The 26,310-nt window shown below is 37.0% G+C and overlaps 1 long non-coding RNA gene across 1 annotated transcript in view; it reads left to right on the plus strand.

Moving 5' to 3' along the window:
* LOC138822559 (uncharacterized) overlaps nucleotides 1-25,381 on the plus strand; it is a 53,800-nt gene extending 28,419 nt beyond the window's left edge. The window contains exon 4 of the long non-coding RNA XR_011370553.1: nucleotides 25,164-25,381. This is a non-coding gene — a long non-coding RNA (uncharacterized lncRNA). The remainder of the gene's footprint in view (nucleotides 1-25,163) is intronic.
* Nucleotides 25,382-26,310: the final 929 nt, after the last annotated feature.

The raw sequence follows: 26,310 nt of genomic DNA on the forward strand, positions 1-26,310 counted from the left end.
CCTATCTGACCACAGTGGAATCAAGCTAGCTCTCAATAACAAAGCATACCACAGAAATTTCTCTAATACATGGAAATTGAACAGCACACTCCTTAACAATGCCTGGATAACAGAAGAGATCAAAGAAGAAATAAAGCACTTCCTACAACTCAATGAAAATGAAAACACCTCACAAAGAAACTTGTGGGACACAGCAAAAGCAGTCCTGAGGGGCAAATTTATTGCCCTCAGTACCCACATCAAGAGAATGGAGACAGACCAAGTAAATAATCTCATGTTGCAATTAAAACAGCTAGAAAAACAAGAAAAAATGGGACCTAAAGCTACTAGACGAAGCCAGATAACCAAATTAAAAGCAGAGATTAACCAATTAGAAAATCGGAAAACCATAACCAAAATAAACCAAACAAAAAGCTGGTTCTTTGAAAAAATAAACAAAATTGATGGCCCATTGGCTAGATTAATTAAAAAAAGAAGAGAGGAAACCCATATTAATAGGATGAGGGATGCCACGGGAAACATCACAACACGTACCCAAGATATCCAAACAATTCTAACAGACTACTTTCAAAAGCTATACTCTCTAAAGGAAGAAAATCGGGCAGAAATGGATGCATTTTTAGAGAAATACAAGTTGCCCAAACTGAGCAAAGAAGAAGTTAACCAATTAAATAAGCCAATATCCTATAATGAGATACAGGAAGCTATCAAAAGTCTTCCAACAAAAAAAAGCCCAGGACCAGATGGATTCACAGCAGAATTCTATAAGACCTTTAAACAAGAACTAATACCCATACTCCTCAAGCTCTTCAGAGAAACAGAGAAGGAGGGAGCTATCCCAAACTCATTCTACAAAGCCAATATCACACTCATCCCCAAACCAGGCAAAGACCCAACCAAAAAGGAGAATTACAGGCCAATCTCCTTGATGAACACAGATGCAAAGATCCTTAACAAGATTCTAGCTAACAGAATCCAGAAACACATAAAAAAAATAATTCACTATGACCAGGTAGGCTTCATCCCAGAGACACAGGGATGGTTTAACATACGTAAGTCAATAAATGTAATCCAACATATCAACAGAGCCAAGGTCAAGAATCACATGACTATCGCCACAGATGCGGAAAAGACCTTTGACAAAATTCAACATTCACTCATGCTAAAAGCTCTGGAGAAAATAGGAATAGAAGGAACATTTCTAAAAACAATAAAAGCCATTTATGACAGACCAATAGCCAATATTATACTTAATGGGGAAAAGCTACAACCAATTCTCCTAAAATCAGGAACAAGGCAAGGATGCCCACTGTCTCCACTCCTCTTCAATATAGTCCTAGAACCCTTAGCCAGGGCAATAAGGCAAGAAAAAGACATTAAAGGGATCCGCATAGGGAAAGAAGAAGTTAAACTATCCCTTTTTGCAGACGACATGATACTATACCTCCATGATCCCAAAAACTCCATCCCCAAACTCTTAGAAATCAAAAATCACTTCGGCAAAATAGCAGGATACAAAATAAACCCACAAAAATCAGTTGCCTTCCTATACACTGATAATGTACAGGAAGAGAGGGAAATAAAGGGAGCAACCCCATTCACAATAACCTCCCGAAAAATAAAATATTTAGGAATTAACCTAACTAAAGATGTAAAAGAACTATTTAATGAGAACTATAAAAAGTTAAAGAAAGAAATTGCAGAAGACACTAGGAAATGGAAAGACCTCCCATGCTCCTGGATAGGCCGACTTAATATTGTAAAGATGGTAATACTTCCAAAACTAATACACAAATTCAACACAATTCCTATTAAAATCCCAATGACGTACATCACTGAAATACAGAAAACAGTCCAAAAATTCATATGGAACAAAAAAAGACCTAGAATAGCCAAAACAATTCTAGGGGATAAAGACAATATGGGAGGGCTATCCATGCTGAACTTCAAACTCTACTACAGAGCTATAATAACAAAGACAGCATGGTACTGGCACAAAAACAGACCCGAAGACCAATGGAACAGAATAGATCCAGAAATAAATCCACAGGCCTACAGCCAGCTGATATTCGACAAAGGAGCCAAAGGCATACAATGGAAGAAACACAGCCTCTTCAACCGCTGGTGCTGGGAAAACTGGGCAGCCACATGCAGAAAACTAAAAGTGGACCCCAGCCTATCACCATGCACCAACATCAACTCAAAATGGATTAAAGACCTCAACATTAAACCTGAATCTCTGAAACTACTGCAGGACAGAGTAGGAGAGACACTTGAACTAATAGGCACAGGAAGGAACTTCCTGAACAGAGTCCCAGGGTCACAACAAGTTGGAGAGAGACTCGACAAATGGGACTACCTTAAAATAAAAAGCTTCTGCACAGATAAAGCTATCGCAACCAAGCTAAAGACAACCAACTAATTGGGAAAAAATATTTACCAGCAATATATCAGACAAGGGGTTAACATCCTGTATGTACAGGGAACTCAAGAAACTAATCCCTCCCAAACCTAACAAACCAATTACTAAATGGGCAAGGGAACTAACTAAAGAGGGACTTCTCAAATGAAGAAATAAAAATGGCAAAGAAACACATGAGGAAATGTTCATCATCCCTGGTGGTGAAGGAAATGCAAATAAAGATAACCCTGAGATACCACCTTACCCCAGTCAGAATGTCCCACATCCACAAATCAGCCAACGACAAATGCTGGAGGGGATGTGGAGAACGAGGAACGCTATTACACTGCTGGTGGGAATGTACACTTATACAACCACTTTGGAAAGCAGTCTGGAGGGTCCTTAGAAAGCTAAAGATTGACCTCCCTTACAACCCAGTCATACCACTTCTAGGCATCTACTCTGAACAACAGGAACCAATATACAAGGACATGTGCACCTCCATGTTTATTGCAGCACTGTTCGCAATAGCTAGGATATGGAAACAACCTAGATGCCCCACCACAGATGAATGGATCCAAAAATTGTGGTATCTATATACAATGGAATATTATGCAGCCATTAGAAATGACAAAATAATGGCATTTGCAGGGAAATGGATGGAGCTAGAAGGAATCATGTTGAGCGAGGTAAGCCAAGAACGAAGAGACAAACAGTACATGGTCTCCCTGATAAGTGGATGATAAATCCAAAATGTTAGGTGATATGACAAAACTAACAGGACTTAAGAAACAAAGAACTCCCACTCATCTGGTTGAACCACTACCAAATATCCCCATGCTGCTGATCACATCTATGGTATATAACATGTGAGCACCATTATATATTACAGACTGTGATAGACAATTTGCTCCAGGAAAGTTAGAATGAACTTGTGACTTTAAATGAGCATCATTATTCCACAATACTGTGAATTTCCGAAATTAAGTAATCACTTAATCACAATCAAAAAAAAAAAAAAAAGAACCTCTGGGAAGGGAGGGAGGGAGGGGATGGTAGGGGGAAAACAATGGAGGGGGTAACAATGCTCAAGAGGAAGTGTACTCATTACCTCACTCATGTAACTGTACCCCTCTGTATAGTATCTTTACAATAAAAAAATTAAAAAAAATCACTAAACAGACTCCAGAATAATCAATAAGCAGAAGATCCATTCACTGTAATTAGCAATCAATAGTGTAACACTGTCAGTAAATCCCATGATGGTTCACAATTTTCAACCCTCTGTATTATGAACTTTGTAAATGTGCCATAATGACAAATATTTGCAAGGATGTAGAACACTAAGGACTTTCTTCCTTTTTGGAGAAGCAAAATGGGCAGGTTAGGTTCCCCCACAAGTCATCTCAGAGAGACAGCGCTTTAGACAGCTATTCATGTATGAAGCTATCTTTACAGGAGCTAAGGAAGCCAGATGGAGACCACTGTGCCTGTTATTAGTATGAAAATAAGAAAAAAAAGTGTTTGGAAACTCAGTGTCAGGCTTTCTAGCTCAGTTGCTGTGCATAGAGCCTTTGAATCTTATCTGGTGTCAGGAGAGGAACCATGAATGGACTTATATACTAGTAAACATCACCAGTGCTCTCAAGTCTCAGCATCAAACAGCCCATAGCAACTTGGGCTCTGGTCCTGCCCCAGTGTTATACTAGTTTTTGAGAAGCTATGGGTTATGAATGTGGTATAACATGGTGATATTGCTAGCCAAGGTTTGCTCGCTCCATTTCACTCTCCACTTTCCCAGGCAATATAACACATAGAGAATAAAATTGATTAAGAAGAAGAGAAAAATATTTGTTAAGAAATTTCCTAGGGCTGGGAAGTTGGCTCAGTGGTAGAGCGCTTGCCTCACATGCATAAGACCCTGGGTTCGATTCCTCAGCACCACATAGGTAGAAAAAAACTGGAAGTGGGGCTATGACTCAAGTGGCAGGATGCCAGCCTTGAGCTGAAGAGCTAAGAGACAGCATTCAGGCCCAAAGTTCAGCCCCACGACCAAAAAAAAAAAAAAAAAAAAAAAAAAGAAAGAAATATCCTAGGGGCTTGGAACTAATCTCTCCATAGTAAGCCTTCAAGTCACAGGGAATCTTGTAGTGTCTGATCACAGGCCAGTGTCTGTAGAAGAGGCCTCTGGACACATACAGTCTTGGGAAAAGGATTGCAGGGTTAGGATACCCTTCTTAGACACTCCCAATTCATTCAGAACAGAAAATGATCTGAAGATTTGAGCTGGCAACTCTGAGCTTGGAGAAATCTGTAATGCTGAAACAGAAAAAGCATACCAACAGAGGACCTGCAGGAAACTTGGACTTTGAATGTTATCTAGAGCAGAAGTGTCCACGAGTCAGAAAAAAGCAGAACAAACAGGCTGCTTAGAGTAATTGGGAAGACAGATGCAAGCAAAGTCTGGAATACCCCAGTCTAAGACGACTGGAACAAATACTGAGTTTCTTAATGGGCAGATTTGTTGACACTCGTTTAGAATTTTGATTGCCATGCAATGAGACTAAAAATCAATACCAGGAAAAACTTTGGAAGCTATACAAGCACGTGGAATTAAACAACTTTCCCTGGGGCACTAATGGATTAAGGAAGAAATTAAACAAGAAGTTAAAATATTTCTGAGAAGATGGAAACATAGCATATCAGAACTTATCTGATACCACAGAAGGAGTACAAGGAGTAAAATTTATTATCGTTCAACACTAACATAAAAAATAAGCCAGGAAGATCTCAAATAAATAATCTCTCACTGCACCTAAAGGAATTAAAAAGTGAAAAAGAAAATAAAATCCCAAAATAGTAGAAGGGAAGAAATAATATAGATCAGAACAGAAATAAATAAAATTGCCAACAAAAAATACAAAAGATGTGTCAAAGAACTGGTTCTTCAAAAAGATAAAATTGAAAAACCCCTAGCTACACTAAAAAAACAAGAATGAAGACTCAAATAATAACATCAACTATAAAAAAGAAGACATTGCAACTGACACTATGGAAAGATCATTGGGGATTATTGAGAACAATTATATGCCAACATATTTGATAAACTGGGGAAAATTGACATATTCCTGCATACATACAAATTACAAAGACTGAATCTTGAAGAAATAGAAAATCAGAGCAATTGATAGGAAATGTACTCATTACCTTGCTCATGTATGTAACTGTAACCCCTCTGTACAGTATTTTTACAATAAAAAATGTACAAAAGAAAGAAAATCTGAGCAGAGCAATAACAAGCAATTAGGTGTATTATCAATAAAAAGTCTCCCATTAAAGCAAATTCCAGGACCAGATGGCTTTACTTCTGAATTCTATCAAACATTATAGAAGAATAAAAACTAGTTCAACTTAAAGTATGCCAAATAGGAGGGGAAGGATTCCTCCAAACTCACTCTACAAGGCTAGCATTAATTACTCTGATAGCCAAACCAGACAAAATCATATCCTTGATAAACACAGAGGCAAAAACTTGCTAACTGCATCCAAAAGTACATTAAAAAGATTATTTACCATGCTTAAATGGAAAACACCATAAGGATGCCAGGATATTTAACTATATGGAAATCAATAACAGTGAGATGCTACACTGACAAGAACTCTATGAACAACTCTATAGATAATGAAAATGATTTCGGTAAAATTTGACATTATTTTATGAAAATAACTGGAGAAACTACCTATAGAAGGGATATACTTTAATATAAGAACCATGTATAACAAGCCAGTATCACTCTGAAAATGGTACCTACTTAAGACCTGAGCTAAATGGTGTTTTTTTTTTTTCCGTTTGTTTTTTGTCGGTCGAGGGGCTTGAACTCTGGGCCTTGGTGCTATCCCTTAGCTCTTCAGCTCAAGGCTAGTGCTCTAGCACTTGAGCCACAGCACCACTTCTAGTTTTCTGGTGGTTAATTGGAGAGAAAAGTCTCATGGACTTGCCTGCCGGGCTGGCTTTAAACCATGATCCTCAGATCTCAGCCTCCTGAGTAGCTAGGATTACAGTCATAGCAACCAGTGCCTGGTTAGCTTTTGACATCCATATTTTCAACATACTTCTGATGGTGATTTATATATTCTCTGTTGTTTATAATCTCTCACCAGGATCACCTTAAATGTCAATATTTCTACCAACAGTTTATGTTGATCTCAGGCTTTTCTAGCATGAATCCCCAAACGTCTCCGGCTTCTATTACCAAACAGTAATGGTAAACCATTTTTGCCAAGAGGCGAAGCCTCATCCATATTTCACTAGAAGATTTCTGTTAAATTTCCAAAAAGATGTTGAGGCCTTACAAGCATGTTTCTTCAAAGGCGAGTTTGGTTTCTTTGTTTTGTTTGCATTATTTCTTCAAAGGAGAGTTATTAGCTCAAAATTAAATGAGGAAATAGATAGTACTTAAACTTATGATGTTGTATTAGATCACTCATCCAGAAGAATGAGAGTATGAATAAAGTTGTGGGTTCAAGGGCTGCAATATGAGGATGTTTACACTATGATAAAACTTTCTTATGTACAAAAGAAGATACATTCAAGAATATTTATAAAAGCATTCCCTACAGTAGCAAGGGGTTGAAGGCCACCATAACAACAATAGATGGATAATTAACTGTAGTTCTTTGCATGTTGAAATACTATAAAGCAGTACCTGAGGGATGGATTAGAGTAACAGGTGCCAATATGTGTGAATTTCAAAAAGGAAAAACAAACTACAAAAGTGTAGTTTCATCGGGAGGATCTTCAAAACTGTGGTAAAATTGAATTACATTAGCAATATGCTTTTTAGTGTATTATCATTAAGAAAAAAGATTAGCAAGGAAAGATGAATAAAAATTAGGTATAAAAAAGGAGGGGTGTGCTTATAGAAGGTTATCTAGGGATTGCTAAAAAAAAAAAGTTCAAGTGCTCAAGATTGTTAGTAAGATATATTGAGTTGTATTTTGAAAACATGCAGAGAAGTGGCAAAAAAGGATTACACCAAAATGTTATTTGTGTTTGGAGGGTGACTTTCAGTCTGATTTCTTCTCTGTTGATTTGAATGTGAATTGGAGGTAGGAAGAACAGGCAATTGCTTTGTTTCTTACTATAATCAATTAGCATAATTTTGATCATAAACCTTTCTTCATCACTTTTGTAATCAATGTGCACAGATTTTTTTAAACTCTTGGACATTTTGGGACTAAAACAGAGTATGTTGTATTTATCCTGATAAAATATAACTTTATCAAAGCAAAGGAAAGTATTGCAAAATATTTCAGAATGTCTTGATAAATTATTGTTAGCCAGAAAAAACACCCTCTCTCACAAGTATGACAACGATGCAAACTTTAAATCCCATAGCATATCAGGATCTGACCAGAGTGTGTCTGGATTGGGAGTATTAGATTTAGAGCTCAGCAGCCTAGCCCTCAGACAGCTGCTGGCATCTACTGTAGAGGAAAACCTCCAACTTGAATATTACTACAAAAACACACTCTGCTGAGGCTCTTTTACCAGCTCCTCTTTTGCAAAGGTAGATATAAAACCTCCCGATTATCAAGCAACTTTTTCTTTTCTATACTGAGGTTTGAAAATAGGGCCTTATGTTTGTGAGGCAGGTGCTTTACCCCTTCAACCATTCCCCAAGCACTTCTTTACTTTAATTGTTGTTCACATGGAGTCTCTTATGTTTATGCTGGCATGATCTCCGACTGAGATCCCTCCTACCTACGCATCCTGTATAGGTGGGATAAAGACAAGGTTACGTTTGCCATACACTGTGAATGTAGTGACCCAGACATTTGGGGGAACCATAGTGACAAATATTAAGTACCTTTTCTTTATTTTTATAGGTTGGGATAGTGAATTCTTGAAGTGATACTGTGTAAATTCTATTTTTAAGGAAGTGAATATCGAACACCCAGCCTTATTCTAATTAGGACCACAACTTCTCTGACTCTATTTGATGCTTTCATTTTGAAGGGGACTGATAAGTTCATTTGTTTATACCAATAACCCCCAAGTTGAAGGAGGCAGAAGGGACAGTGTGAGTGAAGCAGAAGGAAAAGGTCAAAGAAGGAAACTTTTGTTTTGTACCTTTTCTTATACCTGAAGCTATGTCTAGCATGCCCTTGATTTCTGAGTACAGCAAAGAGGTAAGAGGTTAACATGCTTTCTCCTAATTTACACATGTCTAGTGAGATGTTCTATGTAAGAGAAACAGACTCAGCTGAGAAGAACAGCAACAACTAAAAGGCAGGGACTGAGAAGTGCCTGAGAAAGGGATGTGACATATTCTTCTGTCATTACTCCAATTTGACTCAGGTTGGTTAGGCACAAAGGTACCTAAAAAATCATGATGTCTTGGGATCTGGCCTCATGCAGTGATCCCATTCTTCTGTGACTTTAGGGTCCAGTACTCTTCCTTGTCATATTTGTCCTTTGGCTTTTCTTCTGCACTTTTCCCTGTGTCTATCCATTTCTTGCTCATGTTTTCTGCCTACTGTCCTTACTCATTGCCTTCCTTATTTTTGCCCACATTTTCTCTCTATTCATTATTCATCCTTGCGTATGTTCTAGTGTACTGCAGAGCCAACCACACAATTTTATCTCATTTTATTTTGCCTTCTGCTATTCATTAAAATTGTTATTTATCAAGTTTGGTGTATACCACTTGAAAATAGAGAGTATAGAGAATGCATAATTCCAAGCATTATTTCTTTGCCATAACTCATTAAAACTCTCAGCACAGCTAAGATTCCACACTAGTTGTTTCTGCCTAGTTAAGAGCTTATCCATTCTGCAAGATAGGAAGACACAGAGTGCTAAGTCTTTGTCTAGCCATTGCTTCACCTGAGGAAAGTTACTTTAGGCAATTACTCATGATTTGTCCAACTGATAATGGATGGAAATTGATCTAAAGGCATCATTGGGGCAGGGCATTGACCTTGAGTAGGTCTGGGGAGACAAGTCCATCAACAAGAATGCTCTTTCTGGATGGCTTCTACCTAAGCCAAGCAGCAGCTCTCTCTCTCTTGAGAGTCTGAATGCAGAGCACCAGGGTAGATAAGAGAGGTTTGGACTGTATTAGAACCAGCAAGTGGAGGTTTCACAAGCTTAGAGGGAGAAAGCAGTTTCAAGGGAAAAGGCTGGAGAGACACAGAGAAGCTCTAAGAGTCACTAGAGTTATTACATGAGAGAGTGGGGTTGCTCTCTTTGGGGTGGGGGAGGCTAATTTGGTTTTTAATGTAGGAGATCTGGCATTATAGTTGAGCTATAATGTGCTCCTGTTTCCTTGGAAGCCCAAAAGGATCTAACACAGTATCGAGTGAAATCTTAATTCAGAAAGCTTATGTCCACTTTGATGAAGATGTGAAAATTTAGAAAAATATGGGACTTCACCATGATTTTGTGAAAACTCAAATACTTGCTTTTAATGAAATACTTGCTTTTCTAGCCAAAATTCAGCTAGAATAGTACAAGATATTTTCCTACTATAATTTTTTCCTGTCTGTATTCTGATGTGTCTATAATGCTTTCTTCTCTCTTTCCTTCTATTGGTTCATCCTTCTCTTTTGTCACATTAACTGCCATCCTATTTAGAAGACTTCAACCTCATAGTATTTGATGCCAATATTTAAAAGATTAGTTTTGATAAAATCAAGTTGGGGTGCTCTATTTGTACACAATTTATATAATAAAATAATATGGTCATGTTCCATCAAGATTGTACCTAGTGTGAGTGAAGAATGTATAAGAGATGTATGTGTAATTCCCACCTGGAAAAAATTCCTGAATTCTCAATTATTTGAGAAATTTAAATATGAATAAATAATAAAAATGTCTTATGTTCTTTTTATTTTCTCCTCAAGCTAAAGCATCTTTTTTCTATCATCTATCCAACAATTCTTTCTTTCTCTCATCCCTCCCTCCATTTTACCTCCCTGTCCCTCTGTTCTCCTTGCCAATTCCTCCTTCTTTCCTTTATTTCTTCTATTTCCTCATCATATGACTTGAGTCCCCTCTGGCTCTCAGCCTGACCTTCTTTGTCTCTGTCTGATCTTCACCTATTCCTCAACCTTACTACAGAACTTTAGTTTCCCTCAGGACTTTTTTTTCTTCATGCTTGATTTAGTATGATGTCTTGGCTACCTGGCCTCAACAATTCCCTACTTTCTGCTCAGAGCCTTTGGGCTATGTGCTGAGCTTGATTTCGCTCACGCTTGCCTTGTGCTGAATTGTGTAACCTCAGCATAAACAATTTGTGTAAGTTCTCAGAAATCACATGTGCAGCATTCTTGCCCAGGTGTCATGCATCAGGGATTTCTGTGGTCTTACGGTGTTCAGGTTAACCACATTACTGTGTTGGCTATGTGGTTCAGTTGCTGGGTATGATATCTTAGCTTGAATTCTTACAATTGCATGCTATATCCCTGAAAAAACTCTGGATAGACAGACCTTGAGGAAAAAGGAGCATCTTGAGCACAGTCATTTCAAGTATGTTTGTCTTTTTCCACATATGGCTGAGAGGATTGAAACTAGGTAAGGACTCATGAATGGACATGAACTTTGTACCACATTGTTGTCTTTTGTTTTGGTGCTTGCACTGGGGTTTGAACTCAGGGCCTGTGCATTATCCCTGAGCTTTTATGCTCAAGGCTAAAGCTCCATCGCTTGAACCACTGTTGCAATTCCAGCTTTTTGGGTTAATTGAAGATAAGAGTCTCATTGACTTTGTTGACCCAGCTAGCTTTAAACTATGATCCTAAGATATCAGCCTCCTGAGTAGCTAGGATTACAGGCGTGAGCCACCAATGCCCAGCAATTACATTGTGTGTGTGTGTGTGTGTGTGTGTGTGTGTGTGTGTGTGTGTGTGTTTAAAATCCTCTGTCTCGTCTTTACATTTCCTAATAGAATTGCTATCAAATAAACACATCAGAATAGAGACAGAAAAATTACAATAGGAAAATATCTCCTGCTATTCTAGCTGAAATTTTTGCTTCAAAAACCTTATCTCAATGCTATTTTAGATAGAGACCAAACTTTGGTTATAGACAGTTTGCTATTTTAAATTTTCCTTACGTCTTTGAAAATTTCTCCCATTCTAATTTAGAAGATGGTCTGAACTTACCATTCTCAGGGATTTCTTAAAAGGAGAGGGTATCTTGGCTTTCCCTCTGAGCCCAAAAGCAGTTTGGAGCTTTGGGCTTCCATTTCAGTCTCTGTGGGCTCTGGAAGCATCTGATTTAAACATTACATGAAACAATGTTTCTGAACTGTATAGCAGAGCAGGCTTCATAAGCTTGGGAACCAAGCCCTGTGTTTAGAAGGCATCATTCAAGGTTAAATGCTCTGCTGCCATCATTGTAAAATTCCTAATATTCTTATACATGGAGCCTACATTTTCATTTTCTACAGTTTGTGTAGCCAGTCCTACCATTTTCCTCAGAATCACTTATCATACACATGTACACGTACACATACACACATGTGCACACACACATACACTCACCAGATTCCTACTGTATTAGATAATCCAGTACCAACCCCTCTGAATCACCCTTTCAATAAACACCTAGTTCATTCTTTTGCAAAATTGGCATAACTTCAGAACCATTGGGGTAGAGAGTTAAGACATGCTGATCTTGAGGAAAGATTAAACTGAATTATTGGCTTTCATTTCAAATGCTTGTGTGTGGTGGGGAAGGGGTCAAAGTATCTATCATTTAAATACTTTATGATAAACTACGTTTTGTAAAAAAAAATATTGCCAAGGTACACATTTGGAAAATACCTAGATTGTTAATCTGAGAATTTTCAATTTTTTGTTAATTCTGGTTTCTTTATCTCGTTTTCCTATTTCCTTCCTTCCTTCCTTCCTTCCTTCCTTCCTTCCTTCCTTCCTTCCTTCCTTCCTTCCTTCCCTTTGATTGAATTACCATTAAGTCAAGGAAATGCTTTGCATATTTGTTAAATAATTAGACACTCTCTAAGAGAGTAAAATTGTTCTAAATAGTTTCAAATTTCCTCCAAACCCTTAAACAATCTGAAAAAATAAAAGGATGAAATTCTCACATATTACTTATAGGTTTTCAGGAAGGAGCAACTAGTTGACTGGCAGGCATAGATGTTATATCTAGTTTCTATTCCAAACTAGCTCTAAGATAGGAAACCACTTTAACAGTAGATGCTATACTCACTCAGGATAGTAAGACACTGGATTGAGGATGACTGAAGATCAATTGGGGACTGTGAACTTGAGGACAATTAGTACTAGCTTCTCTAATTACAGCATTAAATATTCAGTCTAGAGCTAAATCACCATAGAGACATCACAAGGACACAATTTTTAATTATAGTGAATAGCACATTTCTACCAGAATGCTTAGGGGAAGTCCTCCTAATCCCACAAAACATCTCATTCATTTGGTTGCTGTACTTTAGATGGCAAAAAAATACAAAATAAAAAATAAAAAATTCATTGACCAGTTAAGTAGTTAAAAGAGTTCTTCATGAAATGATTCCTCTTTTCTCTATAATAAAGACCTTGCTGTTAAAGAATAAACAAAACATTCTCTGCAAATAGATTTTGTGTAGTTTATAACTGGCAAAAAAAAATACAAGGTAAGCACTAGAATGATCTTGAAGAGATACTTGCACACCCATGTTCTAGGTTTGAAATTTCCTCTTCCTGACCACATCAAGTTTAATCTGTGATCACCATTTTGTTCTTAACAAAGATGCCTACGGGTCAGTAAATTGGATAATTTTCTGTGTTACTTTATTGTTGTTTGTTTTGCTTATGGGCAGAACTAGGGTTTGAACTCAAGGCCTTATGTCTGGTAGGCAAGCGTTTTACCATGCAAACCACATGCTCATCCCATTTTCCTTTCATTTATTTTTCATATGGGTGTCTTATACCTAGGCTGGGTCTTAAACCATGATTTTCTTACTTTCATCTCCTGAATAGGTGGCATTGCAGGCCTGAATCATGACTCTGGAATGTGACCATAAAGATAATATTTATGTTATTTTTGTTCTTATAAAAATAATAAAACTTCATGGCAGAAAATTCTCGGGAAAAGGTTTTGATCACAAGATAAATACTTTTAAGACTTTTAAAAATTATCCTTAAGTAGTTATATAAAGGGGTTTCAATTCAACATGTCAGTTTGTAAACAAACTGATTCAACATGTCAGCTTGATCAATGTAAGGCCTTGAAAATTTCATTTTACTGAATCCATTCTACTCAATACCTAGAATCACTTATAATATAGCAGTATGGTCTTTGGACTCAAACACACAAATTTTAAGGAATTGATCAGTAATACTCGATAACTTTTACCACTACTTATTTTCTCTCATTCCATGAGTTTAGATTTAAAACAAAAATATTTTCAGAGAGAATTAATTCTGTGAAAAATAAGCTCTCATGATAATTTTTACTGTCTTTTGAAAAGAAATGAAAAATTATTTGTGATCAGTAAATTTTTAAAGAGTAATGAGAAACATGTACATGTACAAGTCAAACCTAGAAGATAAATGACATAACAGTTTTCCTGAAACTGCTTCTCATCTTTCTATGTTTCCTCCTGACTCTATTGCTTCCTAGCCTGGGGAATGGGTCAGCTTCTCAGTTCTGTTGTTAATGATCAACTTTCAATGTGACCCTCAGCTGAATGTCTCCCAGAGAAGCCATTAGGCCTATGTCCTGCCTTGGTATAATAAACAGAACTGAAATAATTATCTTAATTACAAAAGCAACCAAGCAACTAGGAAGGGGCCTAAAAAGGTGTAATCAAACAAAACTTCCAAAATATCCAAGATACCCTTTTTGCTCATTTAAAAAAAAATTCATTGACCAGTTAAGTAGTTAAGAGTTCTTCATGAAATTATTCCTCTTTTCTCTATAAAAGACCTGGCTGTTAAAAAATAAACACAACATTATCTGCAAACAGATTTTGTGTAGCTTCTAACTGGCAAAAAAATACAAGGTAAGAACTAGAATGATCTTGAAGAGATACTTGCACACCCATGTTCATGGAGCATTATCCAAAATAGCTGAGAAGTGGGAGTGATCTAAAAATCTAGTGTGATACACAAATGAATAAAAGCAATGTAATATATACACACATTAGAAATTTATTCAGCTTTAGAGAAGAAGGAAAGCCCACCACAAGCTACAGTAGAGATAAACTTTAAGAACATGATTGTAACTGAATTAAGGCAGTCACAAAAAGACAAATACTTACATGAAACATCTAAAGTAGTCAAACTCACTAGAATAGTAGAGTGGTGTTTTCTAAAGGCTGGGGAATAAGAAATAGAGGATTGATATTCAGTAGGTATTAAGCTATGGATTTAACTGAAGAAAAGGTTCAAGGGAGCTGCTGTACAAGAGTATAAATGTATACACTCAATGCTACAGAGCTAATAAAATAGTCAAGATGGCCAAATTTTACATATGTGTTTATTACAACTCAATAACAGAGTAAAAACTATATGATGCCTGCCTAACTTACTTAGTGTATGCAATAAAGTTTAGCCCTACAATCTTCATCCCAAACTTAAAGTCAATTGTCTTTGAGCCAGTTAGTTCTCCCTCTGTGATACGTTTTGATAATTCATCAATTAGGTTGCTCAACTATTTTCTTCCCTAATGTCTCATGGCTTTGCTACTGTGCCGAAGGTTTGAATGCCATGCTTTTACAACAGTTTTATAAATATAAAGGAGAGCACATTTGCTAAGCAGTTTACAATTAGTGTTGTATGACATTACAAACACATAACTACTAATCTTCTTAAGTTTAAAGGTTGAGAAGAAAATAACATTCAAATAAATTCACCATTCCCCTTACATTTTTCCTTCATATTTTTGAGATAAATTTTCACACTAAAAATATATCCCATTTCTAAACAGAACTGGGGAATTGAAAGGAAGTTTTAGATGTAATAAAATATTTGACTTAAATTATACATTAGCATTTAATTGGTAAAGCTTATCAACAGTTTGTCCATTTTACAAGTAAATGTTCATTTTCTATTATCAAGTACTCCTCTATAATTAGGAGATTATATGTGTTGGCTTTCTGTTCACAAGTCTAGTACAGTTTTTGTAAATGCGCGAGAGAGAAAGATTGGGTTAAATATTTAGGAAATTTTGCCCATGACTAATTCTTGACTGTTCTAATACTAATGGTTTAGATTCAGTTCCAACTGGTCCGTTTTCAGAAATGCTTCAGAGGGTCAGTACCGAAGTCAAGAGACTGTATCTCACAGCAAGATTTTCTGGCACAGCCATATTATTTTGTATGAGATTTATTCTGAATGACTGAACTTTTGTCATTCTTAGTGGCCATTTATAATTTACAGAAATGAAAGAGATTAGAAAAACATATTGAGTAAATGTATTACTTGGAGAAATGTCCAGCTCAATGTTGTTGCTACTAATTTACAGTTCATTGTATTATATTCTCAACGAATAATTGAGGGATTTTCACTGAAATTTTCTGCTCAGATTTTAGATCATGCTTTTGGCTTAGATATGTGACTTCCTAATATTTAACAATAGCCACATATGAAATGGAGTTTTTTTTGCCTTTTAGAGCCTTACTTATGTAGCCTACTTTAATTACCCTACCTGTATATCACCTATAGCCAGCCAAGCTAAATTACTTCAGTCTCTAAATCATGTGTTTTTTATTATACTATTTCTTTTTGGATAATCAAAATGCAATTAAAGTGGAACTAGGCAAAATGAAAGGTTAAGAGAAAAAGAATTATAAATGGAAGTCTATTATAATACAGCTTTTTGTGAAGGCTTCGTGTATACTATGTTCCTTTCAAGATAGAAATTAAATTTACACAATTTTCCTATCATATAGCCTTAGACCTGTCTCCCAATGCTAGCTTTTAAAAGCAGTTCCACTCTCTTGGAGAATAATCTAAGATAATAATCCATGGTCATATAAACCATGATAGACAAAAATTTCTTAGTTTGTCACAATAGTGGTATAATTTGCTTATTAGAAAATTAACTGCTGATTGTGTAGAATGTCTTTCTAATGCTGTTGCTTTCCTTGGCAGGGAGTGAAGTTTCAAATAAAACCAAAGAACAAAAGTTAGGGTGTAAATACATTCAAAAAACAGCCTTACTTCTCACACTTTGACAAATACTTTTATTTGTGACATTATTTTTTCCCAGCAAGCAATTTACCAATAAGCAAATAAACACATCCATCTCTTAAGCCATTTCTGGTCTTAACAGCTTTTCCTTTAGCAGGATGGGTTCAGAGGATGTCTTTTCTTATCTCCTAAGTCACAGAGTGGCTCTGTGTATCTGGAGGCAATTTTCTCAACTTTATCAGGAGGCTACTTACTTGGCTTCCTGTTTCCTCCCCTTTTTACTAATATAGTTCTTTCCAGTCTAACACTAGCCGACCCCATCTATTGTAGAAAGTTTTTCCCTATTGCCAGAAATTGAATCTCCAGTTGTTCTGTTGGTCGCAATCTTTTTGATGTCTCTGAGTGTTTTGCAACACCCATTAGTCATCTCAGAGTTTAACTCCTCCTTAGCATGGTGAAGATTCTATATTTTCATTCTACAGCACTCATTTTGTTTGATAGAAGACTCTACAGCCTCTTCTACTTACTCATTTTCTAATTCATTTATAGCTACAATTCTCCCAAGAAGATATTTGTCTCCATGTCATCATTACTTTTTTTTTGTTCCTGAGTGCACTTCAATCCATTTTCATCATGTAAGTTGTTAGATCAAAATTATAGCAATAATTTATTTTAGACCAAGCACTGGGATCCAATAGATCAGTTTAAAAATCAAAATTGGGTCACATTTGCTAAAGTTCACCAAGCTTTTTATTAACCTGAGAAATCAACAGCTAATTTCCAAAAAGGCCAGTTTTTTTTTTTATTGTAAAGATGCTGTGCAGAGGGGTTACAGTTACACGAGTAAGGCAATGAGTACATTACTTGTTGATCATTGTTACCCCTTTGCTTCACTGCTGTTGTTCCGCTATCCCTTCCCTCCCCCACCTCCCACACTCCTCCCTCCCATCCCATCCTCCCCCACCCAAGTTGTAATTGGCGTGATGAGGATGTTCTCTCTGTGTAAATCCTTACACAATAGGTAACTTGAAGAAACTTTCTGATGACAACTAGTCAGTTTTTATTCTATTGTTCAACTCCTTGTTCTAATTTTATTTTTTAAGTATTTTTTTCTATTCTTGGTGACAGGGTCTTGCTATGTTTCTCAGGCTGGTCTCAAACTCCTGGCCAGAAGTGGTCCTTCTACCTCAGCTGAGCATACACAGATGACTGGGATAGAAATACTGTCCTTGATGTGCATTGCAATGAGTATTCCACTTCTTGCTGGGCATTCTTAAGGTATAATACTACTGCTGTTCTCATTCTCTACTATGGAATGAAGTGCTGTTCATAAAATGGGTCATGGTATGAAGAGTTTTCTAGAATAAAAATAAATCCAATTAAGGTCTTTGAATTAAGGGTTTTAAAAAATCATTTTGTATCCTTTGACACACTAAAAATTCTCTCTTTCCAAGTCTTTAAGATCTTCACTGTATCTGACATTTTTCATCTTTTTACCGTTCCCCTATCTTTCTCAGTGTTCAGCATTGTTAGCCATTTGGTCTAAGAAACATTCTTATCACTTGTTTTCCAATATACTCATCTGTCAGAATATCTTTTTGGATCCTACCCTGCACATTTTCTGTGAGGCTTTATCTACTTTGATAGCTTCAACTGTGAGCTGCCTACTGATGAATCTCAGACCCATATTTACATCTCAGAAGAATCTCCTGGAACTCTTGACCCTGACTGAGTTACAGGCCCTTCAAATCCAATTTGTTCAAGACTGGAGTCTCTGCTAATCCATCCTTCTTCTGTGTGCATCTTGTTTAGGGGACCAACAGATAGACAGTTACCCAATGTAATCCAGGACGGAAGTGTGGTTTCAACTTCTCCCTTCATACTATGTCTCATTAGGCAGAGTCCTGTCCCTCCTTTACATCTTAAATAACTTTTGAGTTTATTCCTTCCTCTTGTCACTGGCCAAATTGAGAAGCAGCTACCCTAGTATTCTTTCATACAGGCTTGAGCTCAAAAATCCATTCTTTTTTTAAATTTAAATTTTAATTTTTTTATTGTGAATGTACTATACAGAGGGGTTACAATTACATGGGCAAGATAATGGGTACATTTCTTATCAAGCATTGCAGCCTCCTCCTTTGTTTACCCTTCACATCCCTTCCCATCCTCCCCCCCCACCCAATCCTCCCCCCTCCCCCCCATCAAAGTTGTAAAGTTCGTTTTCGACATGACAACTTGTACTTCTCATTGTTGCAACGGGTTCACCTGTCTCTAATGTAACACCCCAATTAGCTTTTCATTGGCATAAAGGAAAAAAGTATCCTAACTGATTAGCATAGAAGATAAAGTCCTTGTAATTTGAACCCTATCTGGCTCTTCAAATCCATCTCTTACTACACTCTGCTATTTATTTCTTGCAGACTGTACCCCTACTGTGTGAATCCGTTCTCACTTTGAGAAAAGGACCAAGTACACTCCTATCTCTGCATCTTCACAAATCCTATTACTGCCTGGTGGTATAATTTTTTTATGCCTTTCACATCTGCACATCCTTCAAAACTCAGACTGGGCAGCAGCTCCTTGGAGATGATAATATTTCAGGATGGTTTTATTTTATGTCCCGTGAGTTCATATCAAATCCCATGCTCAGTGCTTACATAGTGACTTTTCATTTATGTTGAAATTATTTTCTTCCTTGAAATCTTGGAGGGCAAAGATCTCTGTCTCTGCTTTCCTAGTGCTGGAAATATAGTAACTTATAGGGAGTTGATGCTCAATAAATGGAAAAAGAATGAATGAAGATGGAAAGAAAAATTGGCTCTGTGTTAGAGCCAAAGAAAGAGTTCTGACATTCTGTTCTAGTTTATATTGAGACTGGAAAGCTACTCAATTGTGGAAATAGGATAAATTGTGATGATCCTTTATAGTTTTCCTTCTGACTGGTTTTAACAATAGTTTCCTATGCATAAGATTTCAGAATCAGAATACATTTTTAAAAGTTAAGCCATGTTGATTATCCATACATATTTAATATTTCATAATGTCAAATACATATCAACATTATTAAAAGACAAGATGCAAGATCCCCTGCTAATTACTCTGGAAGCAATATTTCTTATTAAAATATTTCCAATGGTGTAATGCATTTGAAGGTTGATTTACTGTAATGCATTATCTTATCAAATATTTTCTCAGAGGAATTCACATTTCTCTAGATTTATTGTGCTGTCTTTAAAATAATATATACTATATATATTATAATAAGTACTCAGCAAGGAACAAAATAAGAATTGTTGCAATTACCTAATTTCAAAATTAAAGGAAAGAAAATATAACTCTTGTTTTATGAGATTATCAGGTTTATCAACTGTAAATAAATAAGGATTTATAACTAAATAAGTTGTATTGCAATTTTAATATATATCTTTCTTGGCCAAAGTAATGTTTGAAGAGTAAACCAATCTGATCACCTTAACTGAACTATGATGATGGATTTGATTTTTGCTTCTATTAGCTGAAATTGTAATAAATCAACCAGTCAGTTTACTAGCCTACAATTATTAGGCTAGGAATATATTGTTTGCTGCTATAGTTGTATATATTCATACAATGGTGAACTATTGTATCTGCGAATTGATAAAAATTTTAATTCAAAATGCATTGGAAAATCATTTCAAATTGTAATATTTAAGCTATGTTTAATGATGCTTCAATTTTCAGCAGTCTAAAGGAAACAAATAGCAAAAATATTAATGATTACCCATAAATTCTACTATCCACTGCCAAAATATTTGTCTTTGTGAAAATTTCTACTAATAACCTAGTTCATTGGCTCTTGTCCTACTTTCTTATTAAGGACTCTTGCTGCTAATAATTTCCCTCACAGCAATAATTTCTGGAAGTTCTCATAGACAAATACATGCAAACAAGTCTCATCAGTTACTGAGTAGAATTGTCTTCCCTGTCTATCCATTTTCCTGTTCCATTTTCCCTCTTTCCTAAGTAGTACTTTCAAAATTTATATTCTAAGAGTCAGTTTGGGGAGACATTCCCTCTTTATTTATCATAAAACTTGATTACAAAGTTACTGAAGCCATCTTGTGTTCTATATCTAATGAGATCTTAAGACCAGTTCTTCTGTCACTGAATACAGGACTAGGAACAATTCTACATTATGTTTCTTGTTATATGTGTGTATCCCAAATGCAAAGTTCTTCATGTGTTAATAAGTTTTTGTACAGAGGACTCATGTCTTACTTGAAAATTCAGTCATCAAGTTAGTAGTTAAGGTAAAAATTAACATCCCTTTTGAAAATTCATTAGCTTATCCATAAAGGATAATGAATATGGTTTTACAGATATAATTCTGTATAGCAATTTTAAGAGAACACTGAAGTAGAATCAAGAAAAGAACACATGGACGATGTAGGGAGGTAGGACTAACTTGTTTTTAACATAACTATTTTGTTCCCAATAATAGAAGGTGGAAGGTTCTCTCACTGATTACTAATTACTCCCCTAGGTTTTAATTAAGCCTTCACAGTCTTCATAAGTATATAGTTTGATTTGTTGTTGTGAAAATTAAATGAAGTAATATATATGAATTTCCTTGAGGGAAACTTTGTTGGACTCCCAGGGTATGCTTACTCCAAGTAAGCATATCTGCTATTTCTGAACATGGGCCGTGTTTCCTGTTTTTCCAAGTTTCTTTTTCCTCCTTGAGCAGCTGTTGCTTTCATGGTTATTGCATGAATCACAGCTTCCTGTAGTGAGTGTAATGTCAGCCCGTCAGGTAAGTGTGAGCTGATGAGACCTATAGGTCTCTCAGCCAAACCCACTGTCTCCTGTACAATTTTCCTCCAGTCTCCCTCACTCCTTCTAAAACTCCTCTTCAGAAACCAACTACCTGTGTTCTAAGTTTTTCTCCAACTTTTCTTGTTTCTGCTCTTTACCTGACAACCAGGTGGACATTCTAGGCGGGGCTGTTACAAGCAATTGTTTTTGGATGAGATTTTTGCTTCTTTGTTCATTTCACACTCCATGCTCTTCAAAGAGGGGGAGGAGCTTGTGGCTTCTGGGACCATCCTTCACTCCCATTTCAACCCTCCTCTGAGGTTAACCCTTTTCCATCCACCTGTAAGAGTAGCTAATATTTGTTTGTTAAAGCTAGGCAATCATTTTTTTGAATGACTTTCATAGAAAACTCACAATCGCCTCTTTAGGGAGGCATTATCATTTTTATGTACTTGTGAGGATTATAAAGGCCAAGAAACTTGCTCTTATCTATACAATGGAAACAGAAGCCAGCCCAACTGGTTGGTTCCTCAGGAATTATAAATATGTGCAAGATGCTTACTAATACCATCTGAATGTTTGCTGCTGTTGTTGCCCAAGTGGAGATTCAAATCACGGGAGTCTGATTTTAGAACACACATCTTTAATCATCATGCATAGCAGATGACATTCCAATCTTCTGCCCTCACATTCAGGAAGGTTCTCTACTGCTTGAATGGCCTTGAAGTGCAATTTGCTCTAGTTTTCCTGCACTGTTTCCTAGTGTCTAGAATTATCTGCTTCCTTCTTTGTTTTTACGTCCTTTGCTTCCTCTCCTGCAATTTGCCTCTCCCACACTCACACTTACTTTGTAGAGCTTGAGCCCTGCTTAAGCAAGACTGACTACCTTCATACCTACACTTGAGCAATTGCCTATGATTGGAGAAAAATCAGCACCCAGATTGCCTAATTATCGCATTACCTGAATTCATTACCCTTCTTCAATTCTTTAGATACTCTGTATTGGCTGATAAAGCTTCCCTAGCACAGGAAACCATTCTCAAGATGCTTCTCCCCTTCCCTCACAGCTTGCATGCACATGCTATTGCTGATGACCTCATCTGTGCCAGGAAGACAATGGAAGTGAAGTCCTGAGATGGAAATTTCCTGGTTGCGCAGGGAAAGCCCTCCTCATCCTGTTTCCTGTTAATGTAGAAGAAGTATCCCTCTTGTATTGAAGACCAGGCTTCACATTTGTCTCTCACACCAGAGCACCAGTGTTCTCCATACGAGCTCCCACTCTCTGTCAGGGCCTTTCTAATGTCCAACTCTTCCTCTGAGTGGAACCTTCCTTCAGCATTCAGCTGTGTTTCATGTCCAAGATGGTCTGCTCTCCATGCTTAAAGATGTCCTTTCAACTCTAGGAACTTCAGATAGGAAGTGGACCACCTTGGTGCTGGTTCTCCATTTCTACTTCCTCACCCCAGCATTCTCATTTGCACCTAATCAACCCATTTCTCCACTGAAGCTGCCCTTCCTGAGGTCATCCAAGAGCCCCTGGTTGTCAGATTCAGTGGATACTCTCAAATCTTTAGTGTGATGCTTTCGTCTTTTTATTCAGAATCATGTCTCCAAAGAGAGTTCCCTACTGAGAGGCCCTCTGTTCTCTCACCAGGGCTACTTACCCATTCTTCTCTATTTTCTTCAGAATATTTCTTATGTGAGTTTATCTTGTTCTTTTTGTTATTTGTGTGACTCATGCCTTCAGGATTGACCACAGAAAAGTGCCTGGCACACTGTAGATGCTCAGTAAGAATCTGTTGAGTGGCAGACACAATGCAATATTTAGAATCCTCTCTCCCATTTGACAACTAGGCTTTTGTTAACTAGATGATGGTTGGCTGCCTTTACTTATCTCTAACATCAGGAAGCATTTGCTGGAGAAATCTATCTTCCACCTCAAGTATATTTACTGACAGATCCCTACATTCTTAGATATGTCTAAGTTACCTGTAGGACTAGTCTCATTTTAAATCCAGGCTCCTCCTCTTCTTTATCTTCCTTTTTTTCTCCCTATCCCTACACCATTCTGCCTACACATGTCTAGTCTTTTCCTTTTGCTATGTGAGGTTGAGTTATTTTTATTCATTTATTTATTTAGTTATTATTGTATAGGTGATGTACAGAGGGGTTATAGTTATGTAAGTCAGGTAATGATTATATTTCTTTTTGAATAGTGTTAGCCCTCTCTCATTTTATCCCGGGCTTTTCCCAACAAGTTGTATAGTTCACAAAACCTCCTCCTCCCTGAACACAAATTACAGGTTGTTGACTTGGTGGTGATCCGTGGCATCTTTGATCCAATTTAAGAATGTGGCAGCCTTATACTTGCTCAATAGTTTGTGAGAAATCCTTGCTTTGGGGCCAGATGGCTGAGCTCCAGAGCTTGTCTCTCATCTTCTGAAATCTTAAGTATCTGGGTCAAATTTATTTGCACACTTGATTTTTATCATGGCCACTGAACTATCGTCATTATCCTGTGAAGCCTACTGACAGTGAAAGTTAGAAAGAGTGTCTCTACAGTAATCCAACCTGGATGTTTTTCTAGGATGTGTTTAGCCAGTCTGACAGGGCAAAACAGCAACTGTGCCAAAAAGGATATCCAATTAAAAAAATTTATAGCTGCCCACGACATAGTTTCTTTTCATTTTTCTATTGTTAAACATGGAAACAAAATAAAGCCCACAAAGTTATACTGAGAAATATTTCACATTATCATTTTATATTTTTACATGATCATAAATTTATCTCAATCATGATTCACAATATCGAAAAGATACCCATATACACATGTGCTTGGGACCTGGATTAAGAAGGAAAATGTACTAGAAATCAAATACAGAAAAAAAGGACATCAAGGGCCACTGGCTATAAAATTTCATCCCTGCCTAATAGCCTTATCTAGGGTGATTGTTTAACTTATCATCCAAATGAGGGCATTATCAGTAAGCAGTACAGAACAGAATAAGTAAACTGAGGATGTCCCCAGGAAATGGATGCATGTGACCCTTCAAAGCAGAACTTGGCATCATAACTTGTTCCAAGCCAATCAAAGATACTGTTTGTTGGTCTACAGACTTAACAGGAGACAGAAAGACCATTTGTCAGCAACTAGAAATCATTTAACTTCTGCAAGTGCGTTTTAGTAATCTTTAAAGTTTGTGATAACAAGGACCAGATCCTTCTTGGTATTTTCCCCCTACTTTCTACAAAACAAAGTGGGCACTTAGCCACTTGTAGACAGATGGAACTGGAGGGACTTGAGTGAGTGCAGTTCCCTGTTTCCCATCCAACACTGTCCAATCCAACCACACTCTACTATGACAAGTAAGAATCACGTCTGCTTCAGAGAACATCTTATGTGTACTGTACCTCTCAATTTATGAGTTTGTGTGTATATACGTGTGGTAAGCATGGTGCAAAAGTGAATAGGTAAGAGTTGAGGTTGGGATGATGGCTAATCTTGTTACCCCCAAGCTGTGATATTTGAGTATGTGTGTGCAGACTTGTATAAAAGTGCACCTAATGGAAGGATCACATGAGTGAAGAATTTCCTCTGAGGAAGGTTATTATGTATATTATTATGTTTCTTTGAAGGTTAGCATGTACAATGCTAAAAGTAGATGATCAGTTTGATAGTCTTATTCTGCTATGATTTTTGCTCTTTTTATGAGCATATTTAATCACATAAAATAGTAAGTTTCATTGTGACATTTTCACCTATGCATATAACATTCTTTGATCATATTTATTGTCCCTATTTCAGATAAGATTTTGTTAAATACCCAGGATGACTGAAGACGACTCCTCCTTCTGGAACCATCTGGGAGCTGGCTTTGGTGATGCCCTTTTAACTGAGACCCTAAGGTAGACCCAAGGAATAGAGTTTACATTGTGACCAGCCAACCATGAGGAAAAGCTATGAATACTGGAATTATGAGGCACATTTGGAAGTAAAGAATCTCATCTTTTGGTGGCTCATGACATTTCTCTCTCTCGCTCTCTCTCTTTTTTTTTTTGTCGGAGCTTGAACTCTGGGCCTGGACGCTGTCCCTGAGCTCTTCAGTTCAAGGCTAGTGCTCTACCACTTGAGCCACAGCACCACTTCCCATTTTCTGAGTGGTTTATTGGGGATAAGCGTCTCATGGACGTTCCTGCCCAGGATGCAGTCCTCAGATCTCAGCCTCCTGAGTAGCTAGGATTACAGGTGTGAGCCATCGGTGCCCAGCGAAATTTCTCTTCTTATTTCATATGCACTTATACATGTATAAACACAGGTTGGTCTGCTTGTGAAAGTTATTAATCATTTGCCTTCCTCTTATAGGCAGCTTCCAAATAAGGGACACCTGTTTTGGGTTATCTATACTGGTAATAAAATAGCTATTTGTCCTTGGAAAACTCTGACTCTTAAGACTTTCTTCAACTGCACTGAAATCGGTTATACAAGATGATCCATGATTCCTCTTTGCCTAGGACTATTTAAAAATTTTGAAGTCATAGGGTGTACTCTAAGGCAGAGCAAATTGGCAGTTTGTCAGTGCCTTAAGTTTTCATTTGATTACACTAGGCTCTATCTTAGACTATTCAAGGAAGTCCTATTTTTTCTTTCAAACAGTATCCAAATTAACTGCCTTGCGACAGTCATTTTCATCTGACATAATTTACCTTGCTTGATGTTCACTGGATCAGCTTAGAAAGCACAGCCTCCTGTTTAGAGAGGAGCTTCCTGTTCATATCCACATGTTTCTACAGTTTTACCTTTTCTTACAGATGTACCTTTCTGTGAGGGGCAGGTGGGTCTAAACACATGTTTCTCCATCCACCTTTCCTCGCATTCTGCTGAGAAGAGTTGCAGCTCACCTAATTGTTGAGTACTCAATATCACTTAGGTCACTGTCCTCACAATGGTCACA

This window comes from Dipodomys merriami, unplaced genomic scaffold (genome assembly GCF_024711535.1).
Source record: "Dipodomys merriami isolate MVZ:Mamm:240054 unplaced genomic scaffold, mDipMer1.0.p SCAF_112, whole genome shotgun sequence".
Classification (NCBI taxonomy): domain Eukaryota; kingdom Metazoa; phylum Chordata; class Mammalia; order Rodentia; family Heteromyidae; genus Dipodomys; species Dipodomys merriami.